Source organism: Echinops telfairi, unplaced genomic scaffold, assembly GCF_000313985.2.
Source record: "Echinops telfairi isolate 266 unplaced genomic scaffold, ASM31398v2 ScPeMD7_4;HRSCAF=17, whole genome shotgun sequence".
Lineage (NCBI taxonomy): Eukaryota > Metazoa > Chordata > Mammalia > Afrosoricida > Tenrecidae > Echinops > Echinops telfairi.
In genome coordinates, this window is record NW_022103900.1 from 30,255,649 (window position 1) to 30,264,004 (window position 8,356).

The 8,356-nt window shown below is 38.9% G+C and overlaps 1 pseudogene; it reads left to right on the forward strand.

Annotated features, from left to right (window-relative positions):
* The first annotated feature begins 6,954 nt into the window (after window positions 1–6,954).
* On the forward strand, window positions 6,955–7,738 carry LOC101642036 (annotated as a pseudogene).
* The last annotated feature ends 618 nt before the right edge of the window (window positions 7,739–8,356 follow it).

Consider the following 8,356-nt stretch of genomic DNA (forward strand, 5'->3'; position numbering starts at 1 on the left):
CCTACTTTTAGAGTGCTTTGCTTATTGCACTTCATAGATACTGAATTTATTTTCAATTGAAGAGGCTGTGACAAACCTGCCATGATGGAATCGATTGGGACCATTTTTCTAATAGCATTGCTCACTTTGTATCTCTATGTCATATTTGGGTAATTCTCACAATATTTCAAACTATTTAATAATGCTGTCATACCACAGAGTACAATAAAGTATAATCATGACCTCTATATACACCGAAAAACTAAAATATTGTTGTGGCCTGTTTAATTTCAATATTTGCTTTATTGCAGTGGTTAGAACCCAGCCTGCAATATCCTGGAGGTAGTATTGTTAGCGTTTTTAATTAGAACCATCATGGGCACATAGAGCAATGACTTGCACAGTGGAGGAATAAAGACCTAGCATCGTTCCTATCATTCTGTGATGGTGCTATGGGAGATGGTAAAAGTTAGTCTCAGATTAAATTTGGTAAGCATAATTTGGTCTGAGGAGGGTGTCATAATACAGAAAATGTTTTAAATCATGTCATTACACTCTCTCATTGAAAGCTTAAAGAAAAGAGTGCTTATTTAATGGTCTTAGCTGTGAAGGTGAGAATATAGGACAAGAAATCTGTCTACTGATGGTTCTAATTTGTAACACTGTGCCTGTAATGAGCAGTGTACTAACAATCCATGATAGTATTAATTACCCCTTTCAGTTTAAGAAGAAAATGAGAAGTGCTCAGTAATCAATCTCAAATTTATTAAGAGCAAAATTCCTTTGGAGATGAGAGTAGTGTCACAGTGCGAGTGTCACAAAGAACGTGTCAGTGGGCTGGTGCACTACTGAAATTACAATCATTAGAAAACAATTAACTGTGCGGACTTAGAAAACTAGATGACTAACTGACTGAAGTTAGCTTTGAAGAATCCCACACCTGTCAATAGCTATTGCCAGAAAAGTAGTACATAAAGAAAGAAAAAAGGTTTAATTTTCTGTCCAGTCAAATCTAAGTGTATCACACTCAATTTTCCTTTCTTAGTAATCTAAATAATTTCCCACCTTTCTCATGATGAATGTCTTGCCAGTTCCTACTCAGTTCCTCCACGTTACACGACCTAATTAAAGAAAACATTTCATGATTGCCTATTTTTTCTCATGCATGACAACCTATTATTTTTTCTACCACCTGATTAGGGTTTTATTATCCTTGGATTTAGATTGATTTGCTGAGCACTTTAATAAAAGACTACTTTGTTTGATTTAAAGGCCTACAGGTTTCCTTCATTCATACAATTACTCTTATAACCATGCTACATTGAAAGTGCTCGAGAGTCCTCAGAAAATGAAGTTTTAGATTTCCAATGAACATAGTTATAAACTAAGAATCACAGGTAACATTCTTGTCGAATACTGCAATGTGAATTCCATTGTGGGCAGCCAGGAGTGGACATTTTGCAATAAAATTTGTCAAAAGTGATAAATCTGTTTCATCATAACTGTCAGAAATGGCTCCTATGTATTAAACTCACTATAAAATTTACTCAAGATAAACCAAAACTTTCATATGATTAAATAACAATACTTTTATGATGACAAATTACATTTACTGTGTTATCTACAATATGAGTCAAATTGCATGGAGTTCAAATAGATGGTGATGCATTTTGATTTCATATGTAGTGAAATTTTTATTAAATAAATGAGGAGTCTGATATTCATAAAACTGTCTTACATAAATCTTTTGGGCTTTTTTTCTAAAAAGTAGTGTCTTTTGTGCAAAAGACAAAATAACACATATACACTCAGGATTAAACAAATAAACAACAACAACAACAACAACAAATACAGAGCTTACTGCCATCGAGTCAACTCCAAGTCCTGGCAACCCTAGTGGGCAGGTAGAACTGTCCCTGGGCGGTTCCGGGACTGCAGTAGTCTATGGAAATCGAAAGTCTGAGTGGCCATGGAGGGAAGAAATTTTAGTTCTATGAATGAACCATAAATCCCACTTGAGAGTGGCAAAAGATAGGTGTTTTTCTATAGTAGACTGGGAAAGACAGCCCAGGAAAATAGTACCACCAGTTCAAGACTAAAGAAATAATAACAGAAAAGTGGGTTTCACGTATTCCAATCAGAGATCCAAGTATGTGTTAAGCATATGCGGTGGCCATGTCTCATAAAAAAAAAAAAAAGCTTATTTTCAGACATTTCCGAGATTCTAAAGGGATTTGAAAGCTCACTGGAGAAACTAGGTTTATCGGTGAAAGGCAATTGAAAGAGACCCGCACTACCATGAATTGGTGAGCATGGTGTTGCCAGCTATCCTCTCTGTGACTGCCACAAAGTACTGGGCAGTTGTTGGTAAGAACCACTGGCTGGTTCCTGCTCACAGCAACCCCAAAGACAGACAGCACTGCTTGGTCCTAGACTGTTCTTACAGTTGTTGTTATATTTGATCTCCTTGATGCAACCACTGTATCAATTTATCTTCGCTCTCTTTTAGTTGGACTTCATGCAAGACAAATTTAAAGGTGGTTCTTGTTATTGTTGTTGTTTTTAGGAAGATACATGATCTTTTAAAAACATACTTTTATTGGGGACTCTTACATCTTTAATCAAAATCCATATATTCATCCAGTGTGTCAAGCACATTTGCACATATGCCACCATTATAATTTTAAAAGCATTCTCTTCCCACATGAGCCCCTGATATCAGCTCCCCATTTCCTCCCCCTCCCTCCCGCACTCTCCCTCCTTCACAAACCCTTGATAAGTTATAGATTATTTTTTCTATATCTTACATCATCCTCTGTCACCCCTCATCCACTCTTCCGTTATTCATCCCCCTGGGAGGGGGTTCTACTTTGATCCTTGTGATCAATTTCTCCCTTTCTCCCCCCACCCTCCCCTAATCCTCCTGGTATCTCTATTCTCCTTGTTGGTCCTGAGGGGTTTATCTATCCTGGATTCCCTATGTTGCGGACTCTTATCTGTAGCAGTGTGCATGCTCTGGTTTAATTTTGTTCTAACAATCCGGTATTATGTGATGCTCACATTCCCGACATGCACTGAAGACAAAATGGGTGCATAAGCAAATGTGGTGAAGAAAGCTAATGGTGCCCAGCAATCAAAAGATATAGTATCTGGGGTCTTAAAGGCTTGAAGATAAACAAGTGGCCATCTAGCTGAGAAGCAACAAAGCCCACATCAAAGAAGCACACCAGCCTGTGTGCTAATGAGGTGTCAATGGCATCCGGTATTAGGCTTCTAAGACCCAGAATAAAACCATACCCAAGGTGAATGGTGGAGACCCAATGCCCATCTGTAGACAATTGGTTGTTGTTGTTTTCATTCTATGCCACCAAGTCATTTCTGAACAATAGCCACCTTATACACATTAGAACAAAACCATACCAGGACCTGTGATAGCCTCACAATTATTCCCACATTTGAGCCCATTGTTCCCATTAAGGTGTCAATCCCTCTTCTTGAGGATCTTCATCTTTTTCACTGCCCCTCTACTTTGCCAAACGTAATGAGCCTTTCTGGTCTCTCCAGACAATATACCAAAGGAATGTAAAATGAAGTTTTGCCATCCTTGTCTCCACGGAACATTCTGGCCATATTTCTTCCAAGACAGATAGGTTTGTCCTTTGAGCAGTCCATGGTACTTTTGATACTGTTCTCTAGCACCACAATTCACATACATCCATTCTTCTTACATCTTCTTTATTCAATATTCAACTGTCATATGCATGTGAAACAATTGAAAATACCATGGATTGGATCAGGCTCAAATTAGTCCTCAAAGGAACATCATTGCTTTGAAACACGTACTTTAAAGAAGTCTTGAGCAGCAGATTGAACCAATGCAGCGAGTCATTTGATGTCCTGTCTGCCGCTTCCATTAGCATTGTTTGTAGATTCAAGCAGATGATAGCCTTGACAATTACATTTTTTCCCTCCATTTATCATGATGTTAATCAGTGGTTAAGTTGTGAGGATTTTGGTCTTCTTTACATTGAATCATAATCCACACAGACTTTGTAATCTTTGATTCTCATCAGCTAGTGATTCAAGTCCTCCTTACTTTCAGCAAGCAAGGTTGTATTATCAGCAGATGGCAGGTTGTTAAAATGCCTTCCCCCAATCCTCATGCCGCATTCTTCTTCCTATAAACCAGCCTGTCTGATGATTTGCTCAGCATACAGATTGAATAAGTATGGTGAGAGGATACAACTCTGATGCACAACTTTCCTGTTTTTCAATCTTACCGTTTTCTCTTGTTCCATTTCCACAACTGCCTCTTGATCTATGTACAAGTTCTGCATGAACACAAAGAACTGTTCTGGAATTCCCATTCTTTTCAAGATTACCCATAGTTTATTATGTTCCAACAGTCAAATGCCTTTGTATAGTTAATGAAACACAAGTCAGCATCTTTCTGGTGTTCTTGACTTTCAGCCAAGGTCCATCTGACAATCAACAATGGTACCCCTTTGTACATGTCCTTTCTTGAATCCAGCCTGAATTTCTGGCTGTTCCATGTCTATGCATTGCTGCAACCATTCTTGGATAATCTCCAGACAAACTTGACTTGCATGTGATATCAATTGTTCTATAATCTGAGCATTCTGTTAGATAGCCAACATTAGAAATAGATACATATATGGACCTCGTTCAGTGAGTTGGCCAATTAGCCGTCTTCCAAATTTTCTGGCAGAGAAGAGTGAATGCTTCCCGTGCTTCACAAGCTTGTTGAAACATAAATTGATGTAAGTGGTATGACATCAATTCCTGAAGCCTTGTTTCTGGCTAATAGTTTCAGTGCAGCTTGAACATCTTCTGTGATAGTCACCTAATCTGGTGTCAATTTAAGGATTAAGAGTGGAGGGGCGGAGTCTAGGCTGTCAATCTGGAGATAGCCAATGACACTTCTGTGTGTGGATGGCCTTCCTCTGGGAATTCTGAGAAATCTGGTACTTCGTCATTGGAGACAGAAGACACCTCTCTCTCTCTACTACTCCCTGGGAGACATTGCAGAAGACAAGCCACATGGACACAACCAGACCTCGGAAGCCAGAGAAGCCACAGAGAAACCCCTGCCTGTGCTGGAATGTTTCCAATGGCACTGGATCCAAAGACTTTCTACCCACTGGCCTGTGATCTTCTGTATTCGGCGTCATTGCATGTGTTTCGTGAGTCTGAAGAGGACTTTATAAATTGATATCGGAAATATGGGCTAATATTGGACTTTATCTGGACTGGGCTGGGATGTTTTCTCAGTGTTCAATTGCTCTTGTATATAAATCTCGTTCTCATACACATATGTGTGTTCATGGACTTGTTTCTCTAGTCAACCCAGACTAACACATCTTCCTTCAGCATAATTGGTTTTTGCTCATATTCTACCCCTGAAATGGTGCAATATAGATGAATTCTCTTTGGTACAGCGACTCTTTGTATTCGTTCCATCTTCTGTTTATGTTTCTTGCATCATTCAATATTTTGCCCATAGACTCTTTCAGTATCGCAGCTCAAAACTTGAAAATTTCTTCAGTTCTTTCAGATATGCAGTGCATGTTCTTCTCTTTTATTTTTCTGCTTCTAGGTCTTTGCACATTCCATTATAATATTTGGCTTTGTCTTCTCTAGCTGCTCTTTGAAATTTCCTACCCAGCTCTTTGATTTCATCATTTCTTCCATTTGCATTATCTAATCTATGATTAAGAGCAAATTTCAGAGTCTCTTCTGACATTCACACTGATCTGTTCTTTCTTTCCTGTCTCTTTAGTGACCTTTTGCTTTCTTCATGAGTGATGCTCTTGACATTCTCCCACATCTCATCAGGTCTTCTGTCATTAATGTTCACAGCATCACATCTCTTCTCCAGATGCTCTCAAATTCCATGGGAGAGACTCAAATGTTTATTTTGGTTCCTCTGGACTTGGTTTCATGTTCTTTGCCGTAAACTGCATTACCCTGCACTTACATATGAGCAGTTGATGGTCTGTTCCACAGTCAGCCCCTGACGGGTTTGGGCTCCATATTGAGCCTCTCCATCTTCTTCTCCATCTCCATCTCTTCTCACAGACTTAGTCAATTAGATTTAGAAAAAATTGGGGTATTCCATCTGAATAAGCCCATGTGTATAGTTGCCTTTTGTTTGAGGGGGCACCCCCCTAAAAATGGATTTTTTTCAAAGCTATGTATTTAAATTTTTTAATGAAACCAACTTATCACCTTCAAAGTACTCTCCATTACACTTAATACATTTGTCAAATCTGTGATTCTATTCATGGAAATGTTTAAAAAAAACTATCCATTTGGATGGCTGACAGAACCGCCTCATTTTTTTCTTCCCATCATCTATGTCATCAAATAACTGTCTTTTCATGTCCCTCTTCACTTGAAGAAACAAAAAGAAGTTGCCCAGAGCGAGGTCAGGTGAGGCAGGTGCAGGGGGCAAGTGAGGCATGCTGTCTTTTACCCAAAATTGGCACACTGAGATGGCTGCATGAACAGCTGCATTGTCAGGATGGCAAAACCAGTCCCCCATCTGCCACAAATCAGGTCTATTTTGTCACACCCCGTTGCATAATATTTTTCACAACCTCTAAACAGAAAGCTTGACTAACAGTCTGACCTGGTGGAACAAACTCCAAAAATACACTACAAGTCGACATTTTCATCTGCTCAGAAGGTTCATGGACGTCCAGAATGAGGTGTGTCATCAATTGACATTTTACCTTTTTTGAAACAAGAAAACCACTCAAACACTTGAGTTTTTCCCATAGTACTGTCCTTGTAAATTGTGTTTAACCTCACAACAGTTTCTGTGGCATATTTCCCAAGTAGGAAACAAAATTTTACAGCCACACGCTGTTCTCTTAAATTGGCCATCACAACAAGTGAAACTGATTTTACACACACACACATACAAAAGCCCTTTTGGCTCTGCACAGCACCATGGTGGTTGGCAAGAACAAGGGCCTTACAAAAGGTGTCAAAAAAGGAGGTAAGAAGAAAGTGGTGGATCCATTTTCTAAGAAATATTAGTGTGGTGTGAAAGCACCAGCCATGTTCGATATCAGAAATATTGGGAAAACACTAGTCACCAGGACTCAAGGAACCAAAATTCCATCTGATGACCTCAAGGGTCAAGCTTTTGAAGTGAGCCTTGCTGATCTGCAAACCAATGAGGTTGCCTTTAGAAAATTTAAGTTAATGACTGAGGATGTTCAGGGCAAACTGCTTGACCAACTTCCACGGCATGGACCTTACGCGGGACAAGATGTGCTCCATGGTCAAGAAATGGCAGACCATGATTGAAACTCATGTTGATGTCAAGACTACCAGTATCTACTTTGTGTGTTCTGTGTTGGTTTTACTAAAAAATGCAATAATCAGATTCAGAAGACCTCTTATGCTCACACCAGCAGATCCGCCAAATTCAAAAGAAAATGATGGAAATCATGCCCTGAGAGTTGCAGACAAAGGACTTGAAAGAAGTGGTCAATAAATTGATTCCAGACAGCATTGGGAAAGACATAGAAAAGGTTGCCAGTCTATTTCTCCTCTCCATGATGTGTTTGTCAGAAAAGTAAAGATGCTGAAAAAGCCCAAGTTTGAATTGGAAAAACTCATGGAGCTTCATGGTGAAGGTGGCAGTTCTGGAAAAACTACAGGTGATGAGACAGGTGTAAAAGTGGAACGAGCTGATGGCTATGAGACACCAGTTCAATCTGTTTAAAATTCAGACTTAATGTTGACAAATAAAAGATCTTATTGTGAAAAAAAAAATTCACTGTGATCAGAGAGAGCCTTCCCAGGAGACACCACTGGATTCACTAACTCAGAGTGAGTTGCATGATGCTCACCTTGTGGGGATAAAAATGCACATTAGGAGAGCTCTGTCCAACTGTACTTTTTTCCTTTAGTTTTGGGGATAACCCTTTGTATTGTTGAAAAAGAGGTATTTTCTATGAACAAGTCCTTGGTTTTGCAAAATCCTATCATGTGATCGCCACCTTTATTTCTATCATGAAGTCCATATTTTCCAACCTGTTCCTTCCTTTTTGCTTCCAATATTTGCATTCCAATTGCTATTAATCTCCAACATTTCTTGATTGCATGTTTGATTGATTCCTGACTGAAAACATTGGTAGAATTTTTCAATTTCTTCCTCACTGGCTTTGTGCTTGGTGCATGGATTTCAATAACAGTTGTATTGATTACATTTCCTTGTAGGTGGATAGATAGAATCTTATTAAAAACATCATTTTACTTAATGATTGATTTGGCAATGTTCTTTTTGACATGAATGCTATGCCTTTCCTCTTGATTGTGTTATTCTCAGCATAGTGAACCA